Source organism: Sturnira hondurensis, unplaced genomic scaffold (genome assembly GCF_014824575.4).
Source record: "Sturnira hondurensis isolate 20B ecotype Veracruz unplaced genomic scaffold, ASM1482457v3 Scaffold0004068, whole genome shotgun sequence".
Lineage (NCBI taxonomy): Eukaryota > Metazoa > Chordata > Mammalia > Chiroptera > Phyllostomidae > Sturnira > Sturnira hondurensis.
Window position 1 is genome coordinate 9416963 of NW_028076699.1, and position 18662 is coordinate 9435624.

General features: G+C 35.1%; 1 protein-coding gene across 1 annotated transcript in view; it reads right to left on the reverse strand.

Moving 5' to 3' along the window:
* LOC118985052 (putative selection and upkeep of intraepithelial T-cells protein 1 homolog) overlaps positions 1 to 14215 on the reverse strand; it is a 39293-nt gene extending 25078 nt beyond the window's left edge. Inside the window, exon 1 of the mRNA XM_037043356.1 lies at positions 14117 to 14215. The gene's annotated coding sequence lies outside the window, so the exon portion shown is untranslated. The remainder of the gene's footprint in view (positions 1 to 14116) is intronic.
* Between the last annotated feature and the right edge of the window lie 4447 nt (positions 14216 to 18662).

Here is an 18662-nt window from a genome sequence, read left to right on the forward strand (position 1 = left end):
CATACAAAAATATAAAATAATGTATTGAAGGAGAGAAAAGTTAAAGATTAGATGTCTCATGCAATGGTTTAATCTAACCATTAAAAAGAAAATGGAATTGGAAAAAATAATACAGATGAAAGCAATGACACACATTGGGGGTAGATATTTGTAAAACTTCAACTGATAAAAGAACTCATATCCTGAATATATATTTAAAATTTTTTAATTATACAAATGATTTTAAGACAGATAAGCCAAAAGAAAAATAGGCAAGATACTTAAACAATTTCAATACAAAAAATATCTAAATATCAATGAAGACAAGAAAAAATGTAGAACCTCATTAAGAATCAGGAAAATGTTTATTAAAATCACAATGTAATATTGCCACACCCACCAGAATGGAGAAGATGGCAAAGGCTGACAATACCAAGTTTTGATAAGAATGTGGTGTCATATGGTATAAGGGCATTCCTGATGTTCATGGCTGCTTTGAGTGCACTGGTAGGATAATACAGCGATCTACCCTTATCTGAGGGAGATGCATTCCAAGATCCTCATCGATGCCTGAAACTGTAGATAGTACTGACCTCTATATAGACTATTTTTTCCTATACATGCATACACTTTATGGCTTCCTTTTGGTGTATCTGAATAGCCAACATCAGATACACCAAGGGCCATTACTAAGTAAAATAAGGCTTACTTGAACCAAGCACTGTGATATCACAACTGTTGATCTACTAACCAGAGTGCTACTGAATGACTAATGTGTGGGTAGCATATACAGTGTTTATCTGCTGTACAAAAGGATGATTTATGTCCTGGGTGAGATGAAGCAGGTCAGTGCAAGATTTAATCATGTCGTTCAGAATGGCATTCGTTGTAAAACTAACTTATGGAATTTTCCATGTAATGTTTTTGGACTGTGGTTCATCGTGCGTAACTAAAACTGTAGAAAGTGAAACCACAGGTAAGAGGATACTGCTGTTTGGGAAGTATTTTAGCATCTTCCACTAGAGTTGAAAATACACATAGCCTATGATCCAGCAATTCTACATCTGGGTATACAAGCAAAGAAATACATGACATATGAACAAGTGATATATGATAAACTGCATGGTAAAATTATTGGTAATGACTAGATTAAGGAAAATACAAATACCCTAATAATAAGCCTACACATATAACCCACAATAATATCAATATCTAACAATTTCACAAACATAATGTTAATAACTGAGTCTTAATTAGTTTGTTAAAATCTCTTATCATTTATAATAATCTAGGTACATTCTTGTGTTTTTTACATAGCAAATCATATTTTTCTAAATATGTTTTGTTTATTTAAAAGTTACTTGCATTTCTGTTAATAACAGAGTTAGCACACATAGCTTTTCAAAACTATTGTTTATTAATAAGAGCAACAAAAAATAAAGTCCTCAGAGATGAGTGTACCAAAAAATTTAAAATATTATTAACAAAATTATTTCACTCTATTATAATTTTCCTATTGGAAAATACTACATAATTATTCTGAATCCCACAGAAAAGTGTTTATGGACTGAAACATTCAGTATCACAAAGATATCAAGTCTATACAAAACACTCTATAGACTCAATGTGCTTTCAGTTACAATATTGACTTTTTGGGTTTTTTTGTTTTGTTTTATGAATTTTAAAACAATGACTCTAAAACACACATAAAACAGTGATGGCTCAAAAAAGGGCCAAGATTCTTCTTCTGAAGAAAAAGAAATGTGAGAAAATCTGAGTTAAGTGATATCAAGACTTATTATAAAACTATTGTAATTATAAAGAACTGTGGTAGTAGTGTAGATATAGATGAATAGATAAATCAAAATGGAGATCCCAATAACACATCCAAACACCAATGGAGGCCTGGTCCATGATAGGACTAGCTTTGCAAATCAATTAAGGAAAGCATCACTGCTCCACGGACAGTGCTGAGACAACCACATGGGCGAAGTGGAGATTTTAAGTCTATAAATTGTACAGAAGCTAAGTCAAAGCTATCAAAATGTTATAGCATTTTATAGGAATACACATTTACAAATTTAGAGACAGAGAAATATCTTAAGCTGTAAATAAAATGGCAATGGAAAATACTGAATGCAGCTCTGATAAATTTAATAGTATGTTTATCCATAGACATTATAGAGAAAGTAAAATGGGACGTCCTGATATAGCAGAATTTGAAAGACCTAGAAATAACAAAAGATCAATATCTAAAATATATTAATCACTTCTTATCATATAAATCACTACTTGTCACTGAATAGGAACAATTCTATGTTTTGTTCTTCGTAAAGAATAAATATTCAGTGTACATGGAGAAACTGAAACAATCAAAACAGAGCACACTTTTCAGATTCCTTGCAGCTAGGTACTACTGTTTTCTGGCCAATGCTATATAAACAAGATTGTAAACAATTTTCCTTAATCCCTAAAGACAGGAGGCACACCTTCTCTTCCTCCTTGGGGCCAGACTGAATACCATCCTGATGGCTCTACCTCAGATAGACCTTGAACCTTAAAGTGGAAGCTATAGGTTGAAGATGATGGAGCACCAGGTAAAATAGAAGGAACTTGAGTCCTTAAATGTACAAAGTTGCCCCACCAAACTTTTTAGATTGTTTAGTGATGACACTCATTGTCTTTTTTTTCTTAGATGGATTTGGATTGCTGTTACACAGTTTTTCAGCTTATTGTTATTCTTTAATGTATATATATTATAAACACTATTTATACCAATTCAATATGTATCTTTATCTTTAAGGTTTTCTTAAAGAAGATAAAAGAAGACCAAAGACAAACATTTCAAGACTGGTAGGTCAACTTCTCAGGATTGTTAAAGACCTGGATTCCTACTAGATATTCTGGAAATACCCTCTCCACACTCTTAAACACCTACACACCAACAAATGCCTGTGCGCTATGGCTTATTTTCCTAGTCTAAGATGTATGTATATCCCCTCACAAGAGAAATCCAAAGGTGGCAACCCCACCCTGTGTGTGGGACTGTTTGTTCAAACTCATTTTTGCTATTAGTATTTAACAACAATTCTTAAGCAAGCACAAATTTCAACTTGACTTGCCTCTCCTTGAAAATAGAACGTGAAACAATGTTGTTTATGATGTATCATATAGCAAATCATTTACATTTTCTATTATGAAAAATTACAATAAAGTGTCTTAATATTATATCAGGGGAGATTGTGAATGATCATTACAGTCTGTGAAAATGGAAATAGAAAGGATAGTCCTTATCTTGATAAAGGCTACCTATAGACATCTCTATAAATATAGTGGGGAAAGAAAGCTTTGGAATCTTTCTTTTTAAGTCTAAAGTTTTTTATCCAACACAATAATAAAATAAAATGTCAGTATAGTATAAGTATTAGAAAAGGACAAAATGAATAAATGTGGATGATATAACTTACATAGAAAGTGATAAGAAAATACATAAATACCAATAAATTTTTTAAATAGTACTCCTTTTCTCCAGTTTAAATAATGCATGAGATCTTTTTGGAGTTTTAAAATATTTTTATATACCTGAATAATTGGACAACTACACAATGTTCAGGGATGGGAAATATTAATATTTTAAAGATAAATCACCTCATATTAATAATAGACTTAATATAATTCTAATACAATATTAGCAGAATATTAGGAACAATAAAATATTTCAATATCAAAATTACGTAAAAGAATTAATGTTCATTAATAGCTAAGATAATTATAAAACAACAGAAAATTTTTCAAATTCACGCTACCAGATATTCATAAAGCCATAGTAAAAGAAAACACACACACACACAGAGATTGTTCTTCGTGCAAGAAAAGACAAGTCCAAATAAATCATAATAGAGTCAAGAAAGCTAACTGTGATATTTGATATATGTGGTATAAACTGGTCTTCCTCCATTCTCCCCTCTGATCCATCCTCACCATTCTCCTTACTCTGTAGCTTGCAGAGCTAATCTCCAATCACCTGGGGTCCCTTCCTTTCTCCCCTATAGCCAGCATGGGTGGGAGACTAAAGACCTGAAAGAGGAAGAGGCCAGGCTATCTCTTTCCAGCTTCTTTTGGTTTGGACCTGCACCTCAGTCAATAGGCTCATTCTTGACAACTACAGCTCCTGCTCATGGTCCATCACCATGGTTCTGGGTCACTCCGGCTGCAGCAACACCATTTCATCCTTTGCTGTTTATGATGAGGAGCCAGAACTGATCATTACCCAGACCTGGAGGATCTTGTTAGCTCACTTAATCCCAGTTACTCTTGAATAAACATTTTCTTCATTCAATCATATTCAGAATTTCATGCGAATCTGCCTTTTGTTCCCAGCCACAACACTGAGACAAATAGAATCACATATTAATTGAAAAATAATAAATTCTTAAGGAAAATTGGCTCACTTCATGAAAAAATATAAATAAAACTTAGGGTAATGTTTTTTTGACATTGAGGTGAAAAGTATTTCTTAATAAGTTACCAAAGTACAAACTATATGGAAAAATTCATTTTATAACTTCAAATTAACTATCTATGCTAAATTAAGGGTACTATAGACAAAACAGATTTCTAACATTCTGGGAAGATATTTTCAAACACTAATAAGAGTGCAGGATTTATCTAGAGCTATAGAAAATGCCTGTAAATTATACAGGAAAAAGACATAAAATATAACAAATAAATTGTTAAATTGTGTGAACCTGAAATCCACCAAAGAATAAAACTGAATAGCTAGACCTATATAAAGAAGTTTATAATCTAACTAGTAATTAGGTAAATGTAAAAGTATTTAAATAAGGAGATGCAATTTTTCACCCATTGAATGAGTAAAATAAGAAAAGAAATTGAGTATTGAGTATTGATGAGGATTGAGAAAATGGGAGATAACGTTCACTGAGAGTAAGAGTAAACACAAACCCATTTATTTTGAAATGTAATCTATTAATTTAGTGTTAATTAAAGATATATATATATATGTAATATACAAATGAGATATTTGGATATATACCTCAAGAAACTCTTTCACAGATGCCCATGTTGACGTTTCTCACAATTCATTTTGTCAAACTGGGTTAGATTGGGACATATTAAATATAAAGATACAGAAAGATTAAAAGTAAAATGTTGGAGTAAATATATCATCTCAACAGCATGCATATTAATTAATATCTTACTATATTGCTATCAGACAACATAGACTTTAGGACAAAATATTAGCAAGATAAAGAAAGAGCATTTCATAATAAAAATGTAGCATTTGAGTGGATTCTCCTAATAAATGGGATTTAAAAGACATGAAGCAAAAAGTGGCCAAACTAAAACAAGAAAAAGAAATAAACAAATCTTCAACTATAGTTTCAGATTTTAAGTCTCTACTTTCAGTAATTGAGAGAAAAAGTAAAAGTAAACAAGATTTTAAAAAGTCTTTTAAAATTTAACACTATATTTATAGAAGGCCATATGCCTAGAAACTAAACTACACTTAGAATATTTACCAAGATAAATCAAATACCAAATCATAAAACAAATCAGAATCAACTCCAAAGAAATAAAATCCTAGGGAATATGTTCTCTTACCACAGGGAATTAAAGTTGAAACCATTTGTTTCAATCTAAAAAATAGCCAAATAATTGAAATCTAAGTAACACATGACCAAATAACACATGTGTCAAAGAAGAAATTAGAAAGGAAATTGGAAAATATTAGCAACTGAATAAAAATTAAAACATAGCACTTCAATATATGTGAGATGAAACTAAGGCAGAGTTTAGAGAGAAAACTGTAGCTTTAAATGCTTGCGTAAAAAATAAAAACAACAAAAGGGTTGAATTCATGTCTAAGTTTCTTCCTCATGAAGCAGGAAACCAGAAGCAAAATAAACTTTAACAAGGTAGAAAAAATTAAATAAAGACAAAACTGGAAATCAATGAAATAGAGAATAAGCAATAGAGAAAAGCAATTAAATACAAAGATAGTTTCTTGTAAAGATAAACAAAATTGATAAATTTTTGGTAGGATAGCAAAAAAAGTGTGAGAAAGCAAATTGTCAATATCATTTATGAAAAGGAGGCATTCCAACAAAAATTAAATAAATATTGTAAACATCTGTATACCACTAAATTCACAATGTAAACATCCATATACCACTAAATTCACAATGCCCATAATTAAATGAGCAGCTACTTTGAAATAAAATTGATACACAAATGTGAAATATGAATAATGTATATTTATTGAATAATTTGTATTTATAATTAAAATTTTCTTTTTTTATTTTTTATTGTTGTTCAATTTCACTTGTCTCTATTTTTCCCCCATTATTTTCCCCCACTCTACCCATCCCCATTGCCCACCTTCAATCTTCTCCCCCAAGCCTGTTGTTTTTGTCCATGGGTCCTTTATACAGGTTTCTTGATGACATTTCCCCTTCTTTTCCCCATTATCTATCTCCCTCCTCCCCTCTGTTTACTGTCAGTGTGTTCTTTATTTCAATATGTTCTATTTTGCTTGTTTGGTTTGTTGGTTAGGTTCCACTTACAGGTGAGATCATACGGTATTTGTCTTTCATCACCTGACTTATTTCACTTAGCACAATGCTCTCAAGTTCCAGCCATGCTGTCATGAAGGGTAGGAGCTCCTTCTATCTTATTATTGCATGCTATTTCATTGTGTAGATGTGCCACAGTTTTTTGATCCACCCATTTACTGACAGGCACATAGGCTGTTTCCAGCAACTGGCTATTGTAAATTGCACTGCTATGAACATAGGGGTGCATATGTTCTTTTGAATTGATGTTTCAGGATTCTTAGGGTATAACCCCAGATTTTCTTACATAGAAAACTAACAGCCCACATAGCTTTACTAGTAAATTTAATCAAATCATACATTTAAGAATAAAGTAATAAGAAAACATACAATCTTCTAAAACAACTCATTTATTAGGCCATCATTACCCTCCCACTAAAATCAGTCAAGAACTTTACAACAACAAATAATGGAATAGCAGGATCCAAATCTTTTACAATCTTAAAAAGAAGCTACAGGTATGGAAAGAGAGAAAGCTAGAATAGATTGTGTGACATTGTGTTGGAGTCAGAGTAATTGATATAAAGTCATGGATTTTAATGTATAAATGTATAGCGGGATGATAGAGAATAAATGTAAAATATGTATGTATACGTATATCTGTCAGTCTGTATATAGGAAGCATTTATTTTAGGTTTAACATGAAATCATATAAATAATATTTGTAGAAACACAAGTCCAGATTGAGTCATAACATAGATAGCAAAGGACAAAGTAAAAGCAAAAAAAAATTATTGGTTGAACATAGTTGTTTACATAATCTCAGATAATATCCCCCACAAAATAGATATTCATAAAAATGAGGGAAATATATAAAATCTTTTTACAATGGAGAAATATGGTTGATGACATTTTATTCAAGTGATCAAATTTCCTACCAAAAATAAGATAATTCAACATCATGTTCTACCAGACATAATGCAATGAAAATAATACAGTATTTTAATTATGTTGAATTTCAACCTAAAATAATTAACCTGAGTCTAATAAAAAAGAAGCAGCACATAGCCCTGGCTAACTGGCTTAATTGGTTGGAGCATTGTCCCATACACCAAAAAGTTGTGTGTTCAATCTCTAATCAGGTCACATACCCAGGTTGTGGGTTTGATCCCTGGTCAGGGTGAATACACAGAAGGCAAATGATTGACGTTTCTATCTCACATCAATGTTTCTCTCCCTCTCTCTCCCCCTCCCTCCATCCCTCCTTCCATCCATCCCTCCCTCCTTCCCTGCTCCCACAGTCTCTCTCTCTTTGAATGAGGATTTATAAAGAAGAAGAAAAAAATCATGTACCCAAATTGATGAGTGTTCTACAAAATGACTGTCCCATAATTATAAAAAATGTCCAGGTCATTAAAGTGAAGGAAAAACTGAGGAATTTTTCATATTTAAAAAGACTAAAGAGCCATGAAAAGCAGGTACTATACATAATCTTGGATTGGATTAATTTTCTGTAAAGGACTTTATTGGGACAACAAAACTTTTGTGGAGTCTCTGGGCACGTTGGTTCTTGAAACACTGATGAAAGTTGGAAACTGTTTCAAGTTTTAGGTAATAAGAAACTATCACTTTCACTCTAAACCTAAGAATGCTGATAAGTTATGAATGATAGCTTTTTAAAGCCTACAAGAGAGCTAAGGACTCATAGAAACTTAATGAACTAAATTTCAGACAAAAAAAGAACCCATTACTAGGTGAAAAGAGACACATTTCTAGTTTTTTTCCACCTCTTTTTTAATTTTAATTTTTATTTAATTCTTGTTCAAGTACAATTTTCTGTCTTATATTCCCAGCCCTGCCCCACCCCCCAATGCTCCCCACCTCCCTCCCATTTCTGCCCCCCACCTTAATTATTGTCCATGTGTCCTTTATACTTGTTCATGTGAGTCCATCCCCTTTTCCCCTATGATTCTCTCCCCTCTGGACCCTGTCAGCCTGTTCCGTATTTGAGTGTCATTGGTCATATTTTGCTTCCTTGTTTGTTTTGTTGTTTCCACCTCTGATAACATTTTTCAGAGGAGGAAAAATCTGACATAGGTAGTACTGAGGCAAAATAAGCTAAACTTTTGACAGTCATATGTGGGCTGCACTGACACATTAAAATAGCTCTTGCCACAGAGCAAGTCTGTATATATCTCTAATTCTTTCCTATGGGAATTCAATCAGTGCATAGCAATGTTTTACCAAAGACTGGAGACAGGGCATAAATGGTGAGAGAGATCCACTAAGGCAGGTAGGTTGTCCCTCAAACACAAGACAGTGGCTGCTGACGATTGAGGGAAAGGTAGGAAATATGAGAGAAATTCCTCCTAGAGACTCCTTTATCAATAGCATTACATTGGCCTTCTAATAGCTGGGTGCAGCGAAAGAAGGTGGTGAAATGTCTCCTAAGAAACATTACAGCTAAATTATGACAGGAGAGCAAAATGATTTCCCCAATGAATCAAAAAGCTGGCTGTGGAATGTAAAGGAGAGAAAGATCTCAGATATTAGGAAGATGACAACTGGCTTGTAAAGCATAATGACATCTCATATAACTTGTCTGAGGCTCCTGTTAAAGGAAATTCCTGACTTCATTCCCAAGCACTTCAAGTAAGTAATAACTGAATGAAGAAAAAAAAGGCTGAAATTGCCATGATGCACCTTAAATACAAATTAGATTAATTTAGCCCCCCATATTAGAAGCCTGACTAAAGAAAAAAACATCTTTTTGTTATTCAAGTCAGCATGCAGTTCTTAGAATTAGCATATCATTGTCTGATATACTATATATTTTCAAGACATGAAGAAGCAATAAAATATGACACATTATCAAGATAGGAAAAAAACAGGAGAAGCAGACCCCAAGATGGCTCAGGTGTTTGATTTACAACTCAAGAAATTTACAATTCAAGAACTGATAAATATAATTAAATATCTAGTTAGAAAAGTGACAATATGCATGAACAGAGGAAAATTTCTTTGGAAATATGGACACTAAAAACCAAAATGGAAATGCTAAATATAAACATATGATATTCAATAGAAAGAGTTAATTTCGGTGAGTTGATAACAGAGAGGACACCACAAAAGAGAGGAGCAAAACTTGAGGACACCACAAAACTTGAAGAGAGATCACTGGAATTCAAACTGAACTTAGAAGATGAGAAAAAGTTTTAAAAAATGGAAGAGAACACTTTCAGTAACAGAATAAAGGACAAAAACCATATGATCACCTCAAAAGATGCAGAAAAAAATTATTTCACAAAACTTAACACATAACAAAAACTCTCAAAATATGAATAGAAGGAAATACTCTCATTCTGACAAAAGGTATCTACAGAATATCTATGACTAATGTCATAGTTAAAGATGAAACATTAGGCCCTTTTCCTTTATGATAGAGACAAGCAAGGATGCCTGTCCTTATTACTTCTATTTAACAATGTACCTTTCTATTCAGTGAATAAGGCAAGAGTAAAGGCATAAAGATCACCGATGACATAAATATACATATCGAAAAAACCATGAAATCTACAAAACCCCCTAAGGCTAATAAATAAATTTAATAAGACTAAGGAACTAACATCAATAAATAAAAATTTAAAAACTACAATAGAAAATTAAATTTTAAAAATACAGTAGAGAGTGGAGGGATTCAGAAAAAAGGAAAAAGGACTCATGAACATGGGCAACAATGTGATGATTACAAGGGGGAGCATAAGGGCACTAAATGGTAATGAAAAAATACATTAAATTTTTTTTATTGCAAAGACCTTTTTTACTTTCACTCAATTACAGTTGTCCCAATTTTCTCCCATTGCTCTCCCCTTTCCCACCCATCCAACCTCCCACAGTCAATCCCCACCCTGTTGTCCATGCCCATGGGTCACTTATACCTGTTCCTTCAACAGACCCTTCTTCTTCTTTTCCCCCTTATCCCACTCCCCCTAACTCTGGTTGCTCTCAGTCGGTTTCTTGCTTCCATGACTCTGGTTCTATTTTGCTCATGTGTTTGTTTTGCCATTAGATTCTACTTATGGATAAGATCATATGGTATTTGTCTTTTGCTGCCTGGCTTACTTGAAACTAAAAAGAAAAAAAGAACACACAACTGGCCTGAAAATCCCCATACATTTAAAAATGTAAAACAGCCCTGGCTGGTGTAGCTCAGTGGATTGAGCACGAGCCTGCAAACCAGAGGATTGCAGTTTGGTTCCCAGTCAGGCCACATGCCTGGGTTGCAGGCCAGGTGTCCCAGCAGGGGATGCATGAGGGGCAACTGTACATTGATGTTTCTCTCCCTCTCTCCTCCCCTTCCTTTCTAAAGATAAATAAATAAAATCTTTAAAAAAATAATAAAAAATAAAAATGTAAAACAAAACTACCTTCTAAATAACCCATGAATCAAAGAAAAAAATCACAGTGGAGAATAATACAGTTACAATAGCATAAAAATTAAACATAGAATACATCTAATAAAATAAGCATAGAATGTTCAAAATGAAAACTATAGAACACCTTTAAGCACAATTAAAGAAGACTCATTTGAGTAGACATTATGTATTACAGCCAGGGATTGAAAACACTCAGTATTGTTTAGAGTCCCTACTTTCAAATTTATCTATAAACTAAACTTAACCTAAAAATTTAAGCAAGGTTTTTTTAAGAAAATTACATAGTGCATCAGAATTATATGGAAAAAGTCCAATAATTTTTAAAAGAACAAAGTTGGAGACCTAACTCTATTTAATCTAAGGATGTTTCATAAAGCTATAATCAAAACAGTGTTATATTGACAGAGGGATATATATATATATATATTTATAACTGATTTTTGATAAAGTTTCAAGGTGCAGAAAAGTTGGGTCTGTTTCTGGGCTCTGTTCTATCTCATTGATCCATTCGTGCATTTTTACAACTAAAAAATGCATCTCTTTTTATTAATGAATATTGAGCTTAAAATCAGATTGTCCAACTGAATTCTTCATTTTTAAGAATAACTATGTGAATATCTATAGATATGAGGGAAAGTCAGACCATCTTCTACAAATAGCTATTCACGTTTAGAAAACCAGCTTCTGGCTTGCTCCTGGGCTCTGGTAGAGACTAGAAGCCTCATAATGAGACACTGGGTGACCATAAAGATGAAAACTGGTTCATGAACCCCAGCTGATAGATTGGCCAACTGGTCAGAATCTTGAGATGAACCAAATAGGAAGATTAGTGACAGGCACTCCAGTAAATTTCATGTGCAAATGCACCCCTCACAATGAACACAGAGTAGGAATATATTTATGAATTATTCTCATGGTTATTCAAAGTTGCTGATTACAGAGAAAGTCCTTAATAATGAAGTGGACAAGGCGCCCCATTCTGTGTGTGTGAATCAGCCTTTTTTTGTGAGCAACGTTGGTATTTGTTTAATGGACTTACATCTGAAATAGCCATGGTGGTGGGATGAGGTCTATGCATGAGCTCAACAAGATGGATTTTCCCTCTACAGTTTCTGCTTACTGACGCCACTGATTTCCCAACTGCCAATGGCAGAGATTAAACATTAAGCCCCTTGTTTTCAACTGTTCCCCTAGATGAGAAACTATTTTCCACTAATTGATTATATTGGATCTCCGCCACCATAGAAAAATGGCACTTTGTCCTCACAGCATTGGATCATTATCTCATACATGTGTTTGCCTTCTTTGGCAGCAGTGCTTCTGCCAGCATCACCAAGAACAAAATTATAACAATGCCATGGTGTTCCACAGAAATAGTTTTTGGTTGAGGAACTAATTTTACCATAAAAAGTCCAGTAATGAGCTCCCTCTTAAGAAACTGACAGATTGTACTATTTATTCCTTTACCCAGAAGCAGCTGGTCTTACAGGCCATGGGAGTGTCCTACTGAAGACTCCAGGGTGATGCTAGCTGGAAAGCACCATCTGCAAGGCTGCAAGCCCACCCCGTAAGAATCAGTCTATCTTTGAATCAATGACTTATATGTGGTGCTATTTAATTTCATTGCCAAAACAGCTGAGTTCAAGACTCAAGAGACAAAAGTGAGAGAGGCTCTTTTACTATCATACCCAATAACCCATTCATTGTACCCTTGCTTTCCATTCCCATAATTTTGAGGTCTGTCAGTTTAAAGATCTTCTCAAAGGAGGAATAACTTCACAAATGTGAGCAATAATTGCCTGGTAACATGGAAGCTGAGACTGCCCCCTGGCCAATTTGAGTTCACTCATAGGTGAAATCTAAAGAACAACAACAACAAAAAACTAAAACAGTGTCATCCACTCAGAGAAAAGACTGTTGGTTGCCACAGAGGAGGGATGTTGGGGAACTGGCTAAAAAAAATGTGAAGAGATTAAGAAGCACAAATTGGTAGTTACAAAATAGTATAGGGATGAAAATTACAGCATAGAAAATACAATCCATTATATGGTAATAGCTCTATCTTGTGCCAGGTGGCTACTAGAAATATCAAGGGGATTACTTTATAAAGTTTATGATTATCTGTCAACTATGCTTCCTATCTAAATACTAAATGCTAAATAATATTGAATGTAAACTATAATTGAAAAATAAAATTTAAAAAGAAGCCAAAAATAAAAATAAGCAAAAAGCATGCCCTTATTTTATTGTATATATTTCTTATATATACAGTATGTATTTTCTATATAATGTTTATTTCTTTACTGTTCATTTATACATCCCCACTAAGAGAGCATGAATATATAGCCTGCCTCTAAATCATCACAATGTGGCACATTGACACCTGACCGTCTAAGTTTCTGAAGATGGCAGCACCTTAAATCTGAGGGAGACCCTCAGGAAAAATCAGAATGAATCACTGTCTTAAAGAGGAATATGTATCCCTTGCTCTTGTCCTGAACCTGGACACGCTCCCCTACGCTTCCTGTTTCTATTAGTGTCTATAACCTATCTGACAACAGCGAAGGCAAAATTTTTTCCTCCATCTGCTTTTCCCAGAAACTATTTGCTTCTGAACTCATTGTAGGAACCACATAGTTTACCTCTGTGAGCTTTCCCAAAATGGGCCAGTAGCAAATTTCCCTTCTTAGGGCAGAGCAGGAGACAAAGTAAGAAAAAATTGTTTTTTTTTTCATTTTTAATTTTTTAATTATTGTAATTCTATTACAGTTGTCCCAATTTTCCCCTTTTCCCTTCTCCACCCAACCCCCGTCCCCACAGTCAATTCCCACACTATTGTCCATGTCATGGGTCATTCATACATGTTCTTTGACTGATTCCTTCCCCTTCTTTCCACCATTATCCCCCTTACCCCTCTTCTCTGGCAGCTGTCAGTCTGTTCCATGTCCCCATGTCGCTGGTTCTCTTTTGCTCATTAGTTAATTTTGTTCATTAGATATATCTTATAAGTGAGATCATATGGTATTTGTCTTTTACCGACTGGCTATGAAAAAATTGATTAAAAAATACAGAATGAACCTGAGAATGGTCACTGCTAGGTTAAAAGAGGAGGATTAGTCTACTCACCTCTATGTGACTTAATCCATGCAAAATTTGACTAAATTCCTGCTCCCTTTGTGTTCCCAGAAACACTATAGCTGTTGCAGTTATGTGATGAGAACGAAGCGAGGCAGAACCGCACTGAAACCAGCTCTCTCACAGTGGTGATTCAAACGCGCAGACTCAGGTCAAGCCAAGGCAAGTCACCGCCAACAATAGGAACAGCAGCATAAGTACATCTAAGTATCAGCCAAATTCCTAAATGAAGGAAATCCCCTGTCAAATATCACCTTACAAAATTCAATTTTGTGTTTTTTCTGTGATAATTCTTTCTTCTGTAGTTGCACATATCGTCAGTTGTCATTGTTTTCTGAAATCTTAAAGAAATTGAAATAATCCTCACATTTGGGGGAAAAGAAGGAATTACCCAGAGAAGAGACTTGAATCTGATCCCTTGGTAGTTATAATCAAGGGGCTAGCAGAGATTCATATTTTGTAAGTTAGAGTCCAGAGTGAGGATGTGGCTCTTCATCAGCCACTGAGGGTGGGCACTATGCTTGCCCAGCAGGGACCCCCATGATTCACACTTTAGAGCATCTCAGTGTATAACATGGTCACACTCAAACACACATTTTCCCTTTTTGCAGCTTGGACCAGTATCTTGCTTGTGTCCAAACAGGATGCTCAATTCTCTTAATAATGAGTTATTAGAGATTTCTACTGCATAAAACCCATCAGACTCTAGACAACAGCCACCAGCAGTCCCTGCTCCACATATTGAGAGCCCTGTTTTGAGAATGATATCAATTCATCATGATCTCTTTATCATGACAAAGCAGAGGGAATTATGTCTCAATGAGATAAAAGACCAGTTATAGTAGAAAAGTATGTGAGAAACACTGACAGTATAAAGATATGGTCAGAAATATTTTTTTATTCTAAGATTTTAAACAAGTGAAATAGTTTTTGGTGGTGATGAGTGAGGTCTAACAAAGCTAATAAATAACTGTTTACCACTGATAAAATTACTGGCTTAGTGTAAGAACATAATGGGCTTGTTAACACTCACTGGTCACCCATTTTTCCCACTCCTATTACCCTAGGACCACCTGAAAAGAAATTGGTGTTTGAAGAATAAGTATACTGTCTAGGGTTTTATACTAGTCTGATTTTGGAAAAGGAATTAAATCCATGTGGCATTGACTTTTGACAAATTGTCTCCAAATAAATTGAGAAAAATTGGGGCTAATGCTGTCACCAACCAACCATAACACCTTCTCTTCTTTTGATGGGAGGAGTACAGTTGTGGGTTTGGGTAAATTTTCTTTTTGTGGAAATCACAGGAATGGTTTTCTTAATTAAGTCTCTTTTTTTCTGATTGAAATATGTAAAATGAGCTTGTGGTAAGTGGCTGGGGAGTTTTACAGAACATGTTTTTCTCTTAAACTGACAGGATAAAGGACACTGCTGTGTTGTGAGTGGCCAAAGAAGAGTTTGGGTGAAAGTTTTGGGAGTGAAAGTCAAAAACTTTGAAACTAGGGGTGTTGGATGGCTTTTTCTTACAGTCATTGAAGCTTTATCTGGTTTTACAAGTAACTGTCCTGAATAGAGACAGAATAATTGTTAATAATTCCTATGTATCAAGAGCTTACAATTGGTCTCAGAGTGTTAGGTATTTTATGCATATTGGCTCTATTTCTGACAATTCTCCTTCAAGACAGATATTTCTATCTCAAATGCATAGGCAGAGACAGACATGGTTATCTTGCATGAATGACAAGTGATGTGAAGGTTGGTAGATAAGCAAAGGAAGAAACATGAAAGTAGTACTGTCTTGTTTGGATAGCAACATTAACAAAGAAAGATGGGTTTTTACCTAGTAAGAGAAGACTATGACTTCTGAGGAAGTACATGGGAGGCTTATAAAATGCTGCCTCCGCTTCCAGGCTCTGTGGTCTATTGTGGGAGAGAAAAAGCAGCTGCTGACACCCACTTGGTGGGAGGTGGTTTCTATGAGACTGAGTCAAGTTATCTCTAAGGAAGTGTATTAAGATTCTCCAGAAAAACAAAACCAATAGAATTTGTATATACAGAGAAAGAGATTTATTTTACCTCATGCAAATGTGGGTCTTATCAGGTCTGAGATGTGTAGGGCTGGCCAGCAGTATGGAAACCCAGGGACAGCTTTAATTTTCAGTCTTGGCTCCAAAAGTAGAATCCTTTCTTCTTCAGGGTACCTCAAACTTTTCTCTTAAGATGTTTAACTGATTAAATGAGGTCCACTCACCTTATTGAAGGTAATCTGCTTTATTTGAAGTCTACTAATTTTAATATTAATAAAATTTTTGAAATATCTTTGGAACAACATCTAGTCTGGTGTTTGGCCAACAACTGGGAAACATGACTTACACAAGTTGACATATAAAATTAACCAACAGAGGGAGGAAGGAAAGAATATATAAATAAGGTGAAGATATGGATAGAGTGAATTTACATAGAATGAGTTTCCAGGGTCAATAGATAAAATGGGCAAAAAATAGAAATGAAAGAGTAATATACTTTGGACTTTTGGCCAAGATGGAGGCGTAGGTAGAAACACTGTGCTTCCTTGCACAACCAAAAGAAGTACAACAACAAATTTAACAACAAAAAACAAACATAACTGCCAGAAGATAGAACTGTATGGAACATAGAACTGTATAGAATCTGACAACCAAGGAGTTAAAGAAGAAACATTCATTCAGGCCAGTAGGAAGCATGGGGATGGGCAGCCGGGGTGGAGAGGACTCACAGCAAGGTGGCAGCAGGAGGACCAGGGCTGGTGGGGCAGCTGGTGGGGCAGCAGGTGGTGGAGTGGATGGTTCCACATTTGTATGCAGATAAACCAGGAGGAACAACTGGGGAGCAGAACAGATTGAGCAACCTACGGTTCCAGTGTGGGGAAATAAAGCCTCAAAACCTCGGACTGAAAAAACCTGTGGATGTTGTGGTGGTGGGAGAAACTCCAAGCCTCACAGGAGAGTTTTTTAGAGAGATCCACAGGGTCCCAGGATGTACACAAACCCACCCACTAGTAATCAGCACCACAAGAGCCCAATTTGCTTGTGGGCAGTGGAGGGAGTGACTGAAAGCCACCAAGAGCTGAGCAAGTGGCACTGTTCTTTCTCAGACCTCTCTCCAACATACAGCACCACAGCACAGCAACATGGGTTGCCCTGCTCTGGTGAATACCTAAGGCTCTGCCCTTTACTAGGGTAAAAGGCATGCAGAGACAAAAAAAAAATCCCAAATGAAAGAACAGATCAAAGCTCCATAAAAAATACAACTAAGTGATGAAGAGATAGCCAACCTATCAGATGCACAATTCAAAAACACTGGTAATCAGGATGCTCACAGAAATGGTTGAGTATGGTCACAAAATAGAGGAAAAAGTGAAGGCTATGAAAAGTGAAATAACAAAAAATGTACAGGAAAGCAATGGTGATGGGAAGAAAACCAGGACTCAAATCAATGGTTTGGACCAGAAGGAATAAATAAAGCTTCCACCAGAACAGAAAGGAGAAACAAGAATTCCAAAAAATGAGGAGAGACTTAGGATCCTCTGGGACAACTTTAAATGTTTCAACATCCAAATCATAGGAATGCCAGAAGGAGGAGAACAAGAGCAAGAAATGGAAAACTTATTTGAACAAATAATGAAGGAGAAGTTCCCTAATCCAGCAAACGAAAGAAACTTCCAGGAAGTCCAGGAAGCTCAGAGAGTCTCAAAAAAGTTGGACCCAAGGAAGCACACACCAAGGTACATCATAATTACATTACCCAAGATTAAAGAGAAGGAGCGAATCTTAAAAGCAGCAAGAGAAAAGGAGACAGTTAACCTACAAAGGAGTTCCCATTAGACTATGAGCTGATTTCTCAAAAGAAACCTTGCAGGCAAGAATGGGCTGGAAAGAAGTACTTGACATCATGAAAGGCAAGAACCTACATCCAAGATTACTCTATCCAGCAAAGCTATCATTTAGAATGAAAGGGCAGATAAAGTGCTTCCCAGATAAGGTCAAGTTAAAGAAGCTCATCATCACCAAATCCTTATTATATGAAATGTTAAAGAAACTTACCTAAGAAAAAGGAGATGATCAAAAATACAAACAGTAAAATGACAACAAACTCACAATTATCAACAACCAAACCTAAAAGTAACACAAACAAAAACAAACTAGGCAAACCGCAAGAACAGGAACAGATTTGCAGAAATAGAGATCACATGAAGGGTTATCAGCAGGGAGGTAGTAAAGAATGGGAGAGAATGTACAGGGAATAAGAAACGTAAGTGATAGGTACAAAATAGAAAGGGGGAGGTTAAGAATAGTATAGGAAATGCAGAAGCCAAAGAACTTATATGTACAACCCATGGACAGTGGACTAAGGGGGCAGGGGATGTGGGTGGGTGGAAGGAAATAAAGGGGGGGAGGGAAATGGGACAACTGTAATAGTATAATCAATAAAATATATTTAAAAGAAAAAAAGAAATGAAAGAGTAAAGGTGTAAAAAATCCAAGAGGAGAGGAGATTG